The sequence below is a fragment of the Mus musculus genome, chromosome 13, assembly GCF_000001635.26.
Source record: "Mus musculus strain C57BL/6J chromosome 13, GRCm38.p6 C57BL/6J".
In the NCBI taxonomy this organism is placed as follows: Eukaryota; Metazoa; Chordata; class Mammalia; order Rodentia; family Muridae; genus Mus; species Mus musculus.
In genome coordinates this window covers 7,628,250-7,648,662 of record NC_000079.6, presented here as the reverse complement: position 1 = coordinate 7,648,662, position 20,413 = coordinate 7,628,250, and positions in this window count along the sequence as shown.

Sequence of the window (20,413 nt, the reverse complement as noted above, 5' to 3'; positions counted from 1 at the left end):
TGTGCATCTTTTAAAAAATTCATCTGTGTGGCCTCAGAAGTTAGAAAAATTATCTAATATGAGAGAGGGGGACCATTTATTGTCAAAAGCATTCTTCTCATTTTAATTCTGTGAAAACTTACTCACTTTTTTAGAAAAAAATAAATGCCAATTTCTTCTCTATCATAGTACTTTGAGATTATAATAGAGTTGCATTATTTTCTCTTTCGTCTCTCCAAACTCTCCTGTGTGGGAAGCCACATGTGCTGTTGCAGAGTGGCACTGACTACTGCTGGCCACCATGCATAAGATTGGACAACCAGCCAATGTGTACATATGCAGTAAAGTTTTTTGCAAAGACACTGCCTGGCCCAGGCATGATAATGAGGTTCTGTAAGGTACTGAGAGTATAACCAATCAGATGTGAGACATGCAAATGAGGTATGATAATGAGGTTCTGTAAGGTACTGAGAGAGAGTAGCCAATCAGATGAGGAACATGCAAATGAGGCTTAGTGCATAACCAATCCAGGTGTGAGACACGCCCCTCCTAGGCCTATAAAAGCAGCACCAGTTCTGGGCTCGGGGTCTTTTCGTCTCTACAATCAAGCTCTCCCAATAAACGTGTGCAGAAGGATCCTGTTGCAGTGTCATTCTTCCTGGCCAGTCGAGCACGCTCAAGACTCCTGTATATCCCTTGCTGCTCACTCTTAAATTAATGTACTCTTTCTTTTGTTTCAAACAGACACAGGCACACACACACACATACAGAGCAAGAATTGTGCATGCGTGTATGTCCATTTCAGTGTGTGTGTTTGTGTGTGTGTGTGTGTGTGTGTGTGTGTGTGTGTATGTGTATGTGTGTTGTAATATATAAGGAAAACCTGAAGACTCTGTATACTACTGGTATGCATGCTTTCACGGCTGACCACTTGCCATTGGATGACCAGTTGGTTTGTGCTTTCCTGGGAAAGACCATTTCTCTCTCCTTCTCTCATCATTCCTTAATCATCTGCAGATTTTTCTCTATGGATGAGTCTACTTGAGCCTTCCTCCTTCTTGGGCAGCAAGTCAACTGTTGTCCCTCTTGTTCAGATCCTGTTCAGGCATCCATGCTAGTGAGACTTCTTGTGTGTAGTTTCTCTCACATTCCTAGAAAATGCAATGGTGTAACTTTCCTATTCCTATGGATTTTACACTCTTTCTGTCCTTTTGTCTTCAAATATCCCTGAACCTATTGGCAAGAATTGTGTTGTAGATGTATCAGTTGGGACTGGGCTCCATAACTGTGCTTTGATGGGCTGTTGTTTTTTTCTGCTGGTCTCTGGCTACTCTAAAAAAAACATTTTCTTGGTGAGGTGAGAGAACTATACTTACCTGTGGATAAAAGGACAGACATTAAAGTCATCGTTAATGATTATCCTGCTTTATTAAAGTGGTGGTTAAAGTCTATAGGATGCTACCAAAAATCTGCAACTATTATCACCTTTACTTTCCACGTAAGACAGAAACAAAGCGTGGTGTCCATTTGGTATTACTTACAGGAAAGCATGCTTTGGACACCCTGGAATGTCTAGTTCTCTGTAACAGGCAGCTGTGAGCTACAATGTGGGTGCTGGGAACTGAACCCAGGTCCGCTGGAGAACAATCACCCTCTTAACCACTGAGTCATCGCTCCACCGTGAGAATGTAAAAGAACAGAAAAAGGAAAATACATACACACCCAAAGGAAAATAAAAACTATATTTAGTTGTAGAGCATGTGGAAATATTTGTGTGAAGTCCAAATACAACAGAACAAAGCTACATGGAGTGAAACTCAGGAATGTCACAAGGTAGAACATTACCATAGAACATCTTTTGTGTTTACAAATAAGGGATGAATGAGAAAAAAAATTAATCTATAAATACATCAAGTAGATAAACGGTTTACAGATAAAAAATTAAATTATTTTTAGGAAGATATTTATGGATATTTCAAATAATTGATGAGAAAAATACACAATGACCTATAATGAAAGGAGAAATATATCATGTTCATGAGTAGAAAATAGAATGCTATTAAAAATGATAACTTTTTTCTAAAAAAAAAAAATAATAAAATAAAGTGGTGGTTATAGGTTCTCCTCGGAGATCCATGAGGTCACAGGCCCAGGTAATTGGCTAGGTTTCTAGCATCCAACATGGTTCCTTGCTTGTTGCTCATGCCTTTAAGTCTAATTTGAGAGCTGCTGTTGATTGTCAAACTATGTGTGTCACTATTAGCACCTTAAGGTTATTGTGGCATGATGATGGTTCATAGGTTTTACATAGGTCAGACTGCTGATTGCTTCCTACCTTTGGAAGCTCGAATGAGGTTTAGGAGTACCATGAAAGCTAGTACACAGGTAGCAGTCTTTCAAGTCAGAGCCAGTTATGGTCCCCTGGGCCATTTGACCAAAGCGTATGATGTTTTCTTTTCTTTTTGGGGGAGAGAGGGTATTTTTTTTCAAACAGGGTTTCTCTGTGTATCCCTGGCTGTCCTGGAACTCACTCTGTAGACCAGGCTGGTCTCGAACTCAGAAATCCACCTGCCTCTGTCTCCCAAGTAATGAATGGGATTAAAGGTGTGTGCCACCACTGCCCGGCTGAATGTGATGTTTTCAGTAAAACATATTTACTTCCCTGCTCTGGAAGACAACCAAAAGCAGTAGCAATAGCCTCCTTTAGGAGTCACTTGGTCAATTCTGAACAAACATTCAAGAGGCTTCTCATGGCTGTAGTGGGATTTTTGGCGTTTTTGACAGTATAGGAACTTTTCCAGATGCACTCCAAGACCAGATGAGAAATTTCATTTAAACTATATATGTACATGGTTACACATATTCTAGGTAATTTATATAGGTAGGTATTTAAGTAGGAAGGTAGGTAGGTAAATAGATAGATGATAGATAGATAGATAGATAGATAGATAGATAGATAGATAGATAATGTGATTCCTTGTGACTTCTAAAATATTTTCTATAATTTACTCCCCTTCTTCCTTCTCTATTTATCTCTGTTCTTTCTTTCTTGTTAACACTATCCCCCCCCTTTTTTTTCATTTTTCCCCTAATGTCTCTTCTACACTACCATCTCCTCTGTTGTTCCTCTCTCCCTCACCTTCTACAACATTCTGTTTGACATCCATAATTTCTTCTGGTACTCCAAGTTGTATGCTCGGGTCTTTAAGAGGAAAGTTTAAGGATAGGGTTTTAGTTGTTTTTTCCAGAAAGATTTAATAAAGTTAGAATCAAGAATAGAATGTGCCTCCTCTTCATAGAGTAGTTAGAAGATGCTGCATAGTAAGGAATCCAATGAGCTTTTCATGGATTGCAATAAGAGAAATAGTCTTGGGACAAATTTGTGATCAAGGAAAAAAAACATTTATTCTAGGTCAGCTCCAAGGATGAAGAAGCCACAGGTGTGCACTATTATAAAGCAAGGCCTCGTGAAAATGTTGCTTTGAACTTATAATGAGCTTATAAAATGTAACCCTATTTGGAATTTACTATTGTAATCCTTCTGTCACTCTTCTTTTGTGTGACATATTATCTGTGAGGTAATTTTATAAAGAACTTTTGTCTGAGAAAATATAAAGAGGCTGAGAAGAGAAATAAAGTGAGGCTATTGAATTCTGCCTCATCCACCAAATGTGTGTGTGTATGTGTGTGTGTGTGTGTGTGTGTGTGTGTGTGTATGTGTGTACATACATATGTATGTAGGTATATGTGTATGTATAGAAGTATGCATGTGCACTTTTGAAATTGATGGAACAGGTAGTCAGGCCCAAACAGTGTGTGTGCATGTGTATGTGTGTGTGTCTGACTTACTTTCTTCCTTTTCTTTTTCCCTCTTACCAGGCTAGTAAGGGGCACTTGACCCAGAGAAAAATGAGCTCAGGTAACTAAGCCTTGTTTATTTTATTTTATTTTGTTCTATTTATTTGGTTATTTTATTTATTTATATTTCAAATGGTATCTTCTTTCCCAGTTGCCCGTCCACAAATCCCTTATCCCCTACTCCATCTCCCCTGCTTCTGTGAGGGTGCTTCCCCATCCATCCACCAATTCCTTCCTCAGTGCCCTAGGATTTCCCCTATGATGGGTGTCTTAGCCAGGGTTTCTATTCCAGCACAAACATGACCAAGAAGCAAGTTGGGGAGGAAAGGGTTTATTCGGCTTACACTTCAATGTTGTTGTTCATCACCAAAGGAAGTCAGGACTTGAACTCAAGCAGGTCAGGAAGCGAGAGCTGATGGAGAGCCATGGAGGGATGTTCTTTACTGGCTTGCTCAGCCTGCTCTCTTATAGAACCTAAGACTACCAGTCCAGGGATGGTCCCACCCACAAGGGGCCCTCCCAACTTGATCAGTAATTGAGAAAATGCTCCACAGCTGGATCTCATGGAGGCATTTCCCCAACTGAAGCTCCTTTCTCTGTGGTAACTCCAGCTTGTGTCAAGTTGATACACAAAAACAGCCAGTAGGTACACTGGGTCATTGAGCCTCCAGAGGACAAAGGGTCTCCCCTCCCATTGATGCCAGATAAGGGAATCCTCTTTCTACATATGCAGCTGGAGCTAAGCTGCATATGTAGAAGCTTCATGTATACTCTCTGGTTGGTGGTTTAGTCCCTGGAAGCTCTGGGGGGTCCGGTTGGTTGATATTGTTGTTTTTCCTATGGGGTTGCTTAAACCTTGAGCTCTTTCAGGCCTTCCCCTAACTCCAATTCTCTACTGCTGTTAACAGGAGTTAAATTGTCAGAAGCCAGTGGATTTTGGCCTCAGAATAGCAAATAGTTAAAGAAAAATTAAATTACCAAAAGTAAGCAGGTTTTTGCCCCTCAATTGCAAAATCCATACTCCCTTTCACTCCGTTCTTGGGGAATTGGATGCCTGGCTAGCCACCAGCATTTCTGGTTCTCAAACAGGGAAGATCATTTTTTCTAGATATTTTCTTTATTTACATTTCAAATGTTATCCCCTTTCCTAGTTTTCCCTCTGAAAATCCCCTATTCCGTATTCTCCCCCCACCCCTGCTTCCCAACCCACCCACTCCCATTTCTATCAAGTGGTTAGCATTTTTCTCAGTTTTCTTTCTTTCTTTTATATTTTTAACATACTATTTCCTGTGTCAAGGGATTCAAACATTTGATGACTATTAAACTCAGTAGCCTAGGAAACAGTATCAACAATAGCATTTTTGGCAATCATGGAAATAAATTTATAGTTAGAAAAACACTCTACTATCCTTATCTAAGCAATTATACTAATTAGATCGAAAAATCTTGACACTTCCAATTAGCATCTATGAAAAAGTGTATATTTGTAAAAACAATAGATGGTAAGAAATTATTTTTGTGACTGAAGTAAATTGTTTATCAAAATCTGATAATGTTATTATCTAGCATCTACTGCTATTGAATTGAAGCTATCATTTTTTATTTACAGGTGTTAAGTGAAATATGTTAGTGAAATATTTGGAAAGGAAATATCACAAGTTGAGCTTAAAGTTAACAGAATGTTAACTTTAAAAGTTAAAAGAAGAAATTTTCCAATAGAAAATAAGGTCATTTTTGTAAAACATGGTAACCATGTATCAGTGTTTTTCAAAAATGTATCTTCCAGTCCATCTTACCTGTACCAGATGTATTGGAGGATGAATTTCAACATATTCAGATTTAGAGATTTTATTTTTTTTCACATTTTTTCCCACATTTTTATTAGATATTTTCTTCATTTACATTTCAAATGCTATCCCAAAAGTCCCCTACACCCTCCCCCCTGCCCTTCTCCCCTACCTACTCACTCCCACTTCTTGGCCCTGGCATTCTTCTTTATTGAGGCATATAAAGTTTGCTAGACCAAGTGGCCTCTCTTCCCAATGATGGCCAATTAGGTCATCTTCTGCTACATATGCAGCTAGAGACATGAGCTCTGGGAATACTGATTAGTTCATATTGTTGTTCCACCTATAGGGTTGCAGACCCCTTCAGCTCATGAGTACTTTTTCTAGCTCCTCTATTGGGGGCCCCGAGTTCCATTAAATAGCTGACTGTGAGCATCCACTTCTGTGTTTGCCAGGCATTGGGAAAGCTTCACAGGAGACAGCTGTATCAGGGTCCTTTCAGCAAAATCTTGCTGGCATATGCATTAGTGTCTGCGTTTGGTAGCTGATTATGGGATGGACCCCCAGGTGGGGCAGTCTCTGAATGGTCCATCCTTTCATCTTAGCTCCAAACTTTGTCTCTGCAACTCCTTCCATGGATATTTTATTCAGTATTACAGGGAGGAAGGAAGTAGCCACACGTTGGTCTTCCTTCTTGATTTTCTTGTGTTTTGGAAGTTTTATCTTGAGTATTCTACATTTCTGGGCTAATATCCACTTCTCAGTGAGTGCATATCAAGTGACTTCTTTTGTGATTGGGTTAATGCACTCAGGATGATATCCTCCAGATACATTCATTTGCCCAAGAATTTAATAAACTCCTTGTTTTTAATAGCTGAGTCATAATTCATTGTATAAATGTACCACATTTTCTGTAACCATTCTTCTGTTGAGGGACATTTGGGTTCTTTCCAGCTTCTGGCTATTATAAATAGGGTTGCTATGAACATAGTGGAGCATGTGTCCTTCTTACCAGTTGGAACATCTGGGTATATGCCCAGGAGAGGTATTGCTGGATCTTCCAGTAGTACTATGTCCTGTTTTCTGAGGAACCGCCAGACTGATTTCCAGAGTGGTTGTACAAGCTTGCAATCCCACCAACAATGGAGGAGTGTTCCTCTTTCTCCAAATCCTCTTCAGCATCTGCTGTCACCTGAATTTTGATCCTAGCCATTCTGACTGGTGTGAGTTGGAATCTCATGGTTGTTTTGATTTGCATTTCCCTGATGATTAAGGATGTTGAACATTTTTTCAAGTGCTTCTCAGCCCTTTGGTCTTCCTTAGTTGAGAATTCTTTATTTAATCCTGTACCCCATTTTTAATGGGGTTACTTGAATTTCTGGAGTTCAGCTTCTTGAGCTCTTTGTATATACTGGATATTAGTCCCCTATCAGATTTAGGATTGGTAAAAATTCTTTCCCAATCTGTTGGTGGCCTTTTTGTTGTATTGACAGTATCTTTTGCCTTACAGCTTTGTAGTTTTATGAGGTCCAATTTGTTGATTCTTGATCTTACAGCACAGGCCATTCCTGTTCTGTTTAGGAATTTTTCTCCTGTGCCCATATCTTCGAGGGTTTTCCCCACTTTCTCCTCTATAAATTTCAGTGTCTCTGGTTTTATGTGGAGTATATTTAGAGATTTTATAAATATAAATATTTTATTTGGTTTTGCTTCAAAATACTATTTATTAAGAAGTAGCACCTGGGAAATTTAAAATTGTAAGACTTGTTATAATTGTGCAAAGTAAGCAATCAGAAAGACTGTGGACTTAGCACTAATCCTTCATCTCTGGACATTAGCAAGATGGGAGAGTTGGTTTCTATACAATGACCACCATAGTGTCTATTATATAGAAGAACAGCAAGGAGATGTTACCTTCTGTTACCCTAGCAAAATGTTTGTTTGTTTCTTTCTTTGAAAAGCACAAAAAGGAGTTTTTTCAATGTGGTTACATTGGAATGAGGCATTAAATGGCCCAGTATGATTCATGGCTCTGGGTGGGCACAGGAACTCTTTAGTCCTTTGGAGAAGTCAAACTATACTCAGAGGTTGGCACTCCACCTTTCACAAACATTACTAACAGGCTGGTTAATCATGACACTTCTGGTTGAATTTCCTGCCAACAGTTTATATCTCAATGGCTAATTGTAAAAGGAGAAAAGAAATAGCAATAATTAACGAAAGGCCTTGAATTTGAGAAAGAGCAGAGAGGAGATACTGGGAAAGATTTGGTGGTGGGGGATGAGAAAATTATGTAATTATATTTTAATTCCAGAAAAGAAATAAAAGCAAAATAAAACAGTAGAAACACAATAGAACTTAGGTATGAGCAAGCACACTTTAAGTAATGTTATAATATACAAGCACTATCTATCATGAGATGGAATGTTAAACTTGTTTAGTATTGAATGTCTTAAAGAGATACCCATGTGCTCTCACTTTGTATAGACTGTTGAGACAGTGGACTCCAAGAAAAGGGATTTCTACAGGAAAGAGTACATGGAGAAGCCTGGTGCACTAAGAAGAGGATCACTATTAGTTTTAGATACTGTGTATATGGTAAGAAGGCAGATTTCTCAAATCTAAAAGGGATTTGTTGCCCAGTCAACAAGTGTAAAATAAATGCATATTTCACCTCTGTAGACTTCCCTCTGGCTGGCTTATATCTGAACTTTTGGCAACACACATAAGCATCCCATGCCATGACTGGCTATGGAAATCCACACTTACATCGAGCGTGAATTTCTCCGTGATACTGACTCTTGACTACCCTTCAATTTATTTTGGCATCTAACAGTTGGTTGAATTTGGTCACCCCTCTTTATCAACAAGCAACCTATGAATGAGTGCACATGAAAAAAACAAAAAAAGAGCATCTAATCTTTGGCACCTACAGCATTTCTTTGAAGTGGTACTGGAAAAGAATGCAGGGAAACAGATATTCCTGTCTACATGTTTCTCTTCACTATCCTCCTCCAAATCCTCCCATATGCCTCTCTCCACTCTCATTCAAGTTCTTGGCCTCTTAATTTTTTATTGCTATGAGTGTATTTATATACACGCATAAACACACACACACACACAAATATAGTATGTTGAGTCTATACATTACTTGTATGTATGTTTTGGGGCTGATCATTTGTCCAAGTTTTTATTAAAAGTCAATTCATACCTTACAAATAAGCCATATATTTGCATATAAATTGTCAATTTTGTGTTTTATTTAAACACAAACAATTGTGGACAAAAAGAAACAATCACAAATAACTCTCAAATTCTTATTTTTCTTTATTCCTGGAGAGATTTCTTTGTGGTTGCATTCTTAAGATATGGATACTTGCTGGACAGTGTTAGTGCATGCCTTTAATTCTAGCACTTGGGAGGCAGAGGCAGGTGGATTTCTGAGTTCAAGGCCAGCCTGTTCTACAGAGTGAGTTCTAGGACAACTAGGGCTACATAGAGAAACCCTGTCTCAAAACAAAACAAAACAAAACAAAAAACAAAACAAAAAACAAAAAACAAAAACAAAAACAAACAAAAAAAGATATGGATATTTATTCTTGTATAGAGGGCTCTTTAATACCATGAAGAACTAGAAATAGATACTGACCTATTGAGAATGTATAATTATAATTATGAATAATTGTACAATTATAAAATAAAGTGATAGGGATAAACCTGACTGTCTAATTCACAATAATAAATATAATTGTTTTTCTGAAGACCTTACTTGGCACTTATAGTTTGTTGATCACAAAATTAATTAACCTGCTCATTTACTCGAGAAAAATAAGAAACCAGAATATACTGCACAGAAAATTGGAAGAAATACGGTCTTCGTCATCATTTCATAATAATCTCAACTTTTTAAAAGAAGCCAGCAAGCAATATCCTTTAGGTACTTAAAGTTTTTTTTTTTTTAATTTTTGAAAGATTCATTAATTATATGAGAAAACAATAGTCACTATTGCCATTTCTATGTACATTGGAAAAATTCTAAGAAACCATAGAATACTTAGATTTTAAAATTCTGTCAATGATAATAAATACCGTTATTTCTTGTCTAAAAACTGCTAAATATGATATGTTTATTTGCAAGGAAATTCCTGTAAAATACTAAGTCGGAACAATAAAAATTATGGGTCAAACTCCAGATATTCTGGGGTAGGGTTGTGAATTTCATTTAAAATTCAAAAAAGGAATATTTTGTAATTTCATAAAAATTAATATTTCTTGTTAACTTGCAATAAAGATGTCACAAATCAGGCATATATTTACAATATTAACTTAAGACATTTACTTGTGCTCAGTCACTCTTCAGTTGAAAGGAAACAATATAGGTCTAATTTCAAACACAATTTTAAGGAATCCCTAACTGAAAGTAGTTTGATATAGTCCTCTAGAAATAACATTTTTAAAAATACCTTCCCAAGTGCAAAGGAATAATGTTCTTCATAAGTAAGAATGAACTACAGACTACAGAGAGGCTGACCTTCAAAGATGCGGAAGATATTTTTTTCCTCCTGGCAGTTTTATCAGGTAAATCTATAAATCAAATTTAAAAGACATGGCTTTACTCAGCTATGTAAGAGTGCAGCGTGTGAACTCACACACTTCTTTCCTGTAAGACATCAAACTTGACTTCATCTCATAAACTAAAAAAGAAAATGGCTAAAAAGAAAGATGTGATATTTGAAGTATTACAGAAATAACTGTGAATTTGAAACATTGCATTAAGTAAGAGAGAAGAGATACAAGGCATGCAAGAAATTGATCTAAATGAGATGCCCATGCAGAAACTCTATAGAAAGAATGGATCCAAGAGAGACAGTAAAGGTTAAATTGTAAAGAATAGTGACAGGAAGCCCAATATAGAAACAAAAATAAATTTAAAAACATGATACTAAATGCCCCCCTAGAACCTCCCAGAAGGAAACCCACATAGAACTGAAAACATCTATAGGAGAATTGAAATGAAATATTGTTGTCCATCTTATAAAAAGAGTTGGTGGCTATGTATTTGAATCATTCCCTCTTAAGGAACATAGATTTTGAAATGCAGTCAGGATATACAAGCTAGAAATATACTGCTCAATGTTAACATAGGCTGTTACCCATTGTTAGAGTAATTCTTTTTGAAAGGAAGAAATCAAAACTACAAAACAGAACATTTCCAGTTGCACACTGTCTTAGTCAGGGTTTCTATTCCTGCACAAACATCATGACCAAGAAGCAAGTTGGGGAGGAAAGGGTTTATTCAGTTTACATTTCCATACTGCTGTTCATCACCAAGGAAGTCAGGACTGGAACCCAAGCAGGTCAGGAATCAGGAGCTGATGCAGAAGCCATGGAGGAATGTTCTTTACTGGCATGCTTCCACTGGCTTGCTCAACCTGCTCTCTTATAGAACCCAAGACTACCAGCCCAGAGATGGTTCCACCCACAAGGGGCCTCTCCCCCTTGATCACTAATTGAGAAAATGCTCCACAGCTGGATCTCATGGAGGCATTTCCCAACTAAACCTCCTTATTCTGTAATAACTCCAGCTTGTGTCAAGTTGACACAAAACTAGCCTGTACATACATTATAACATTAACCTACTTCCTTTCTGTCTGTACACTTCTTCCATTTACTTCTCCCTTCCCTCACTGTTCACTGGTTTCCAGGTCCCTACCCCTGAAAAGCAACAAACCTCACTAACACAGAATGTAAACATAATACTAATGGTATTGGTGTGCTTAACTTATTCCCACTGCATTACTGACCTTATTTCACGTCACTTCTTCAGCCTGTTCCTGTGATCTTATGATATTCCATCTGGTTGCTACTCAAATGCTCAGTGTTTCTTTCTTTTACAGGATAATTTTTGGCTTTTCAAGACTTATCTCTCACCTAAATAACCATTAATTCCTTTGACAGTGTGTGATAGTACTTAACACCCCACAGCCAAACTGAGATTTATATTATAAAGGTATTTGTGTGTGTGTGCATAAATTTACATCTATAATCTTTATATCTATTATCCACATCAATGCCATATATATATATATATATATATATATATATATATATACATCCTTATAAATAATTCTATCTTTCCTAATATCAAGATAGCTTCAAGTAAAACCCTTCCTGTGTTACATTGCGTTACCATCATTTCCCCTATTAACAATACCATTGATAATAGAATGTCACATTCATTGAGGCTTTGAAGATTCCGGTATTTGTTGTCAGTAGAATAAAATGTTAATTGACAAAGTAACAATGCTATGTCTGCAAAAGTATTTACCTAAGAGAGGGAAAAATAAGCTTAAACACCATGAGTATCTACTATATATATCAATGTCAGAGCTTTCAGACAGTGTTAAAGTCCATGCAGCTGAGAGAGGTTCATGTGTTCAAGAGTCCATGATGTCATGAAGTAAAAATGGAGATGCCAAACATATACTGACATAATCAAAATGCTTTGGTAAGAGATTCATTAAAACTAAATGTTTTCATATTTTAGGATATGGTTCAGTATTGCTAAATCAAGAATGATTGGAATTATTTTCCCAATAAAAGATAAGAATATTCAATGAGGTTTTTATCTGTTTGATGACTTCTGAGTAAGAAACAGGATTTTATTGTACATTCATCCACTCATTGCTTAACTTTATGTTGGGAGCCGCCCTCACATTTGCCATTATAAGATGGCGCTGACAGCTGTGTTCTAAGTGGTAAACATAATCTGCACACGTGCAGGGGCAGTTTTCCCGCCATGTGTTCTGCCTTTCCCGTGATGACAACTGGGCCGATGGGCTGCAGCCAATCAGGGAGTAATACGTCCTAGGCGGAGGATAATTCTCCTTAAAAGGGACGGGGTTTTGCCATTCTTTTTCTCTCTCTTGCTTTCTTTTTCTCTCTCTTGTTTTCTCATTCTTGCTCTCTTGCTTTCTTGTTCTCTCGCTCTCTCGCTTTCTTGTTCTTGTTCTTTTTCTTGCTCTCTTGCTCTCTTGCTTTCTTGTTCTTGTTCTTTTTCCTGCACTCTTGCTCTTGCTCTCTGGCTCCTGAAGATGTAAGCAATAAAGCTTTTGCCGCAGAAGATTCCGGTTTGTTGCGTCTTTCCTGGCCGGTCACGAGAACGCGGGTAAGAACTTTACATATTTTTTTCATATTCACTTCTGACATACACCGATTATCTTGTTTTTCCAGAATGTTTTACTCTTTTTCTTGTCAGGCATGTCAGTGCTCATAAATTGTTTGCCTTGTTTGTCTTGAGAGTGTAGGCTAAACTCAAGCTCTGATATTGGGTGATTTTACATTCGTTTTTCCTAACAGAAATGTCCAATTCATCATCCATATGGAGAATACCCTTCAAAATCTATTATATGCTACATTACATGTTGTTGTAGTAGTAAGCAGGCCCGTGGCCTACATGAACTGGGTGTTTCTGGAAGGCAGGCTGGGGCTGAAAGAGAAAGACTAGAAGCTTACTTAATATGCTTCTTCATATTGATGTATTTCTGCCACCTGCACTTGCGGGAGGTAAGGCTGCATGCTTGCTGAAATCAGGCTGTAAGGAGAGACTGACCTGCTTGAAAAACAAACTCAAGATAATTGAAAAGCAACAGGTTAAAAGCTTCTTTGGGGAAGTCCAAGTACTTTATTCAGTTGCAAATTAGCAAAGATCAAGCTCAGACTCTGACCTCCTGGTGTGGGGGAGCTGGCTTTGAGAATTAGCAGAAAAGCCAGAAATTCTCTGAGAGTGGAGGCTGTGCACCAAATTAACCTTTTCAGGTAAAAAGGATTTTTAGCCCTCAAGGAGATTAGAATCATACTTACTAGAAGATTCAGAATCTGTGTCCACTTGACGAACCAGTCTTTCAGGCAGCCATTGTGCTCCATCTTCTTTTTGTGGAAAAAAAAAAAAAAAAAAAAAAAACAGAAACAGAACCTCTTTCCCAGATTAAAACGGGGTCTGGACCATTCCACTTATTAGTTAATGGGTCCAGCCATTTAACCATGGCATAAGAACTGGAAGTAACTGGAGGCCAGTGGCGATCTGCTGCAGACTGACTTTTAACATCAGTTTGCAAAAAAATTAAAACGAACAAGGCAAAAGCAAGATGTGCTTTTGGTGACTTTGGGTGATATAACTGCCCGTGATTTGTTTTTTAAAGCCATTTTTTCAGAGTGCGATGAGCACGTTCAACAATTCCTTGTCCCATGGGTTTATAAGGAATTCCAGTTTTATGTTTGATACCAAATTCCTTACAAAATGAAGTAAAATTGTTGCCAGTATAGGATGGCCCATTATCTGTCTTAATGAGTTTAGGCAATGCCATAGCATTAAAGGCTTGTAAACAATGATCAATTATATTTCTAGAGGCCTCTCTGGTCTGTAGTGAAGCAAAAGGAAATCCTGAACAAGTGTCAATACAAACATGTATATATTTTAATTTTCCAAATTCCACATAATGAGTTACGTCCATTTGCAGCAATTGATTAAGTATAAGTCCTCAAGAATTAACACCATTATGTGGAAACAGGTAGGAACTGAGGACACTAAGAACAAGTTTATTTTTACAATTTGACATGCACATTCTCTAAAAATACCACAATATTATCATAAGCCATTACTGTTTTGATTATATAAAGAATGAGATTATATGGCTGTATTAGTCAGGGTTCTCTAGAGTCACAGAACTTATGGATAGTCTCTAGATAGTAAAGGAATTTATTGATGACTTACAGTCGGCAGCCCAATTCCCAACAATGATTCAGTTGCAGCTGTGAATGGAAGTCCAAGGATCTAGCAGTTACTCAGTCTCACGCAGCAAGCAGGCGAAGGAGCAAGAGCTCGAGCTAGACTCCCTTCTTCCAATGTCCTTATATTGTCTCCAGCAGAAGGTGTAGCCCAGATTAAAGGTGTGTTCCTTAAACTCGGAGATTCAATCTTCTGGAATCCATAGCCACTATGGCTCAAGATCTCCAAACCAAAATCCAGATAAGGATCTCCAAGCCTCCAGATAAGGGTCACTGGTGAGCCTTCCAATTCTGGATTGTAGTTCATTCCAAATATTGTCAAGTTGACAACCAGGAATAGCCACTACAATGGCCAATTATTCTTATGTAAGGCCTGTGATCTGCCTGAGATATAAATCTAGCATGGCATTGGCTTAAGAGGTCTTGTCCAGGTAATCTAGAAAAAAATGTTAAATGTCCAAAACAGTCTTCTAAAAGGAACAGTATTTTTTTCTTATGAGTTGTATATGCATAAACCATTGCAAATTTGAGAATTTATAGTATCTGAGGGATGAACAATTTTAAGCAATTGTGAGCTTTGAGTTATATATTGATAAATATACAAATTAAAGCTTGATTATTCAACATTTTAAAACACCATCTACAGCACACAATTTAATTATCTGTGCTGAAGCAGGAGGAAACTCAAAAGAATAAGCATGTGATTCAATTCACATATACTTTTCTCCTATAGAAGGGCTGTTTTTAAACACAGTAAATGGGATGCATGCATGCATGAATTTATAGAAGGTACAAAAGCATGCATAAAAAACAAATTTTAACTTACTTTTAGGATAGTGCTTATCAATTTTATTTAAAATGATGATATGCAATAGGCCAAATATCAATATTATGCAATAACCAATTTAATTGCCGTTTGGAACAAGGAACAGACACTTTGTTAGTTTTTTAAGACACAATTTTTTTTATAGGTTTTCTAAAATATATGAATTTATCTTACAATTCTTAATTAGCACCATAGCAGCCTTAATAGGATGTCAAAACTTTACTTTGAGGTGAACGCCACCTCGGCCTCCCCTGCCGCTGGCTCGCTGCCCAGGCCGAAGCAGCTGGCCAGGAAGCCTGAGTAGAGGTGGTAGAGCACCCCAAGCCACAGCAGGGAAAATACGGCCATCCCCAGCGGGGACAGACGGATGCCCATGGGGGCCATGGCGTGCATGATCAGCGCTAAGGCCGTTTCAGGCCCACTGTTGAGTCCACTACAAAGGCGCCACTTCCTGACGCCCTCCTGTGCCATCACTGCTCAGGGAAAGCAGTGCCACCATCGCCCCCCATGCCCCGTACCCTACAGCCCTGCCTTGCAGCAGTCAGCAGCTGGCCAATTAGCCTTCTGTGTAGGCCAACGGTTGACTGGGAGGTGAAGAAAGATGATTTTACATTAATGTTTTCTCTTGCCAAAGAATTGCTGTGGGTACATTTAATAACCATAACTAAAATAAGCAGCTAATATTTAATTACCATTGATTATAATTTATAACAATTATAGAAGCTTCTTTATTTTCTGGAAAGCCTTTTATTCTTTACTAGTTAATCTGTGTCTCTCAAGATAATATCCAACAAAGGTTTAAGTCACTTTAAGACCTAAAAGTGAGGTCTTAGCCAATTAACATCTCCTGGAAGCTTTTGAAAATAAAAATTTGAAGCAAATAAATTTTTTGTTCTTAAATTTTTCTGTATCACAATTTTATAGTATAACTAAAACCATAAATAATAAAAATATATTGCTTCTGAATCTTTTCTGGAGCAACAGCTACTCCCCAGAACTTTAAAGCTCATTGTGTGAGAGCAAAGATTTGAAGTAAATTTCCCTTGAAAGGCATTAGCTAATAAAATACTTTCCACTTGGAAAACAATATACACTGAAAGATTCAAACTCTTAGCTTCTTGTATTGAAGCAGAGACAGTAAATTTTTTTCTTACATAATGTAAAGCTATATTAACCATACCTAGAGGCAAAATTTTCCTGTGATCACCAGTTCACTAGAAGCAAACCCTTACAATTATCAGGATGCAAAGAAAAAAACCAAACTTTTAAATCTATAATAACTTTCCTTGAAGTAGGCAAGCCAGATTGTAACGTCTTTATAAGTTCTACAGCCTGATTGACCTTTTATAAATTTTGAATTTGAACTTTATTTAGAACAAAATCTGGGTCGAAACCACTGTCTCCTGCCTGAGATACGTTTCGACCCAGAGCTCTGCCATTATGGCTCCACCATGTGATCAACACCTCTGTCTCCTGTGGGAGATAATGTCAGCCCAGAGCTCAGTCATTAAACTATCTCATGCTTTTACATCAAGATGGTTGTCTGTTCGTGATTCTTGGGTGCACGCCAAATCGGGAATTGAGTGGGGGTTTCCCCACTAGGTTCTTTCATTTGGAGGCCCCAACGAGATTTGCATGACACCTAGGAACCCTGAAAGACCCTTTGGAGGTATGTTTGTTTGTGTGCGTCTTATATGTTGTCTGTTGTCTAAGTGTGGCACCACTGAATTTGTGTCTTGGTTTGTGAATTTGAGTCTTGGTTTCAGGGTTATGAGATCATGGGTTCGAGTCCCACCTCGTGTGGGAAGCCGCCCTCACATTCGCCGTTGCAAGATGGCTCTGACATCCTGTGTTCTAAGTGGTAAACAAATAATCTGCGCATGTGCCAAGGGTAGTTCTCCACTCCATGTGCTCTGCCTTCCCCGTGACGACAACTCGGCCGATGGGCTGCAGCCAATCAGGGAGTGACACGTCCTAGGCGGAGGATAATTCTCCTTAAAAGGGACGGGGTTTCACCATTCTCTTGCTTGCTCTCTGGCTCCTGAAGATGTAAGCAATAAAGCTCTTGCTCTCTTGCTCTCTGGCTCCTGAAGATGTAAGCAATAAAGCTTTGCCGCAGAAGATTCGGGTTTGTTGCGTCTTTCCTGGCCGGTCGCGAATGCGTGTAAGAACCTCGTGCCTTGGTTTTACATCTGGTAGAGTGAGGAATGAGTGTGCTTAGATACTGGTGTCTTTTATTCTCTGTTGCTGTCTTGTTTTTTGTGTTGCTGTCTTGTTTTTGTTTGTGGTTTTATGGGACAGACAGCCTTTATCTTTGACTAAGGACCATTGGACTGACGTTAGGGCAAGAGGACGGAATCTATCAGTGATAGTTAAAAAGATACCTTGGTTGACTTTCTGTTCCTCAGAATGGCCTGCCTTTGGAGTAGGCTGGCCGGCTGAGGGAATGGCCTGCCTTTGGAGTATGCTGGCCAGCTGAGGGGATGTTCGACCTTCCCACCATTAGGGCTATAAAGGCCATTGTCTTTCAGGAAGGACCAGGATCGCACCCGGACCAGCAACCATACATCATGGTGTGGGAGGATTTGGCGTGGTATCTGCCTCCGTGGGTTTGGCTGTTTCTCCCACCCTTAAGCCCAGGCACTAGGATCCTGGCTGTCCAAGAGAGTGCTGTGAACGGGACACAGAAGTCACAACCTAAAGAATATGGCGAGTGCTGCACTCCACCAGCACTCACCCCTAAGATCTACCCAGAGATAGAGGAACCCCCTGAGTGGCCCGATTCCCAGCCTCCACCCTACCTTTGAGTTCCCCAACCGCCAGCTCCCTCAGCCCCACTCCAGGCCCCAGCCTCAGGGACCGGGGGAGGAGGTCCCTCAGCAGGAACAAGGAGCCGGCGGGGAGCCATCCCTGAGGGGCCAGCCAATTCAACCATGGCACTTCCCCTCAGAGCTTTTTGGGTTCCTCTGGCCGACCAGAATGGGCTACAACCTCTGCAGTATTGGCCCTTTTCCTCCTCTGATCTCTATAACTGGAAAGTGAATTACCCCCCTTTCTTAAAAAATCCTGCAGGGCTCACAGGGCTGATAGAGTCTCTGATGTATTCCCACCAGCCTACCTGGGACGATTGCCAGCAGCTCCTGCAGACACTGTTTACCATGGAGGAGAGGGAGAGGATTCTCCTCGAGGCTCAGAAGAACGTCCGAGATGAGACTGGATGACCGGTCCAGATCCCGGTCGAGATAGATGAAGGATTTCCCCCTGACCCGCCCCCAGTGGGATTATAACACAGCACAAGGTAGGGAATGGCTGTCCAATTATCGTCCGACTCTAGTGGCGGGTGCTGCTCGCAGGCCCACCAATTTGGCTAAGGTAAGGGAAATTATGCAGGGGGCAACTCAGCCTCCCTCGGTATTTTTAGAAAGACTCATGGAAGGTTATAGGAAATACACCCCGTTTGACCCTACTTCTGAAGGGCAGCGGGCCTCAGTGATTATGGCCTTCATTGGTCAATCAGCTCCTGATATTAGGAAAAAGTTACAAATGATTGAGGGGTTGCAGGATTACACTATAAGGGATGCAGTTAGAGAGGCTGAGAAAGTGTATCACAAGAGAGAGATGGAAGATGAAAAGCAAGAAAGGGAGAAGAGAGAGAGGAGAGAAGATGAGGCTAGGAGAGACAAAAGGCAGGAGAAAGTTTTGACTCAGATTCTGGCCGCCACAGCAGACAGAGGAAGAAGTAGGGCTAGACAGTCAGGGTACCTGAGAGATGAAAAATGGCAGGGGCCAAGGAGACCTGGAAGAGATAAACCACACCTAGTAAAAGACCAATGTGTGCACTGCAAGGATACAGGCCATTGGGCTCGTGAATGCCCTAAGAAGAAACAGGGAACGCAAGTACTGTCCCTTGGAGAAGACGAAGACTGGGGAGACAGAGCTCGGCCCCCCTCCCCGAGCCTAGGGTAACATTAGAAGTGGAGGGGACCCCTGTCAATTTCCTGGTTGACACAGGCAGAGAATTTTCAGTGCTTAAGTCACCACTAGGCAGAGTAAGAAAAAATGAAAAAGCATTAGTCATTGGGGCCACAGGACAGAAATCATACCCATGGACCACATCCCGGACAGTGAACCTAGGATGGAACCAAGTGATTCATTCATTCCTGGTCATTCCAGAGTGTCCCATGCCTCTACTGGGAAGAGACTTGTTAACCAAATTGAAAGCACAAATAACCTTTGCCTCTCCCAGACCAAAGGTATCTTGGGGAGTAGAGACACCTCAGACCTTAGCACTGTCTTTACAATTAGGAGAGGAATATCAGATGTATCAGAACAAAGTAAAACCCCCTGAGGGACTACGGGACTGGCTTACTCGATTTTCTCAAGCATGGGCCAAAACAGGGGGTATGGGAATGGCAAGGCAGGTCCCCCCGGTGGTGATTGAGCTCAAGTCTGGGGCTACACCCATTGGGGTCTGACAATACCCCATGGGAAGAGAAGCTCAGGAGGGTATACACCCCCACATCACCAGACTGCTCCAACATAGGATCCTAGTCCCCTGCAAGTCTCCTTGGAATACCCCCCTACTCCCAGTAAAGAAACCGGGGACGAACGACTACTGTTCTGTACAGGACCTCAGAGAGGTAGACAAAATTGTCCTGGACATCCACCCCACAGTGCACAATCCTTATAGCCTGCTCAGCACACTACCACCTGAGCGAACCTGGTACACGGTTCTAGATCTTAAAGATGCCTTCTTCTGTCTGAGGTTATATCCCAATAGTCAACCCCTGTTCGCCTTTGAATGGCGAGATCCAGAAAGTGGAAAGACTGAACAGCTCACATGGACGAGTCTACCCCAGGGATTCAAAAATTCAACCACTTTGTTTGATGAGGCCTTGCACCAAGACCTTGCCTCTTTTCGAGCCAACAATCCCCAGGTGACCCTTGTACAATATGTTGATGACCTTCTGATAGCTGCAGGAATGTGTGAAGAGTGTGAACTTGGGACCCAGAACATCCTGGTCGAATTGGGTGGGTTGGGATATCGAGTCTCTGCTAAAAAGGCGCAGTTATGCCGAACAGAGATGACCTACTTGGGATACATCCTGAGGAATGGACAAGGATGGCTCACCAACACCAGAAAACAGACAGTGATGTGAATCCCGACCCCGACCAC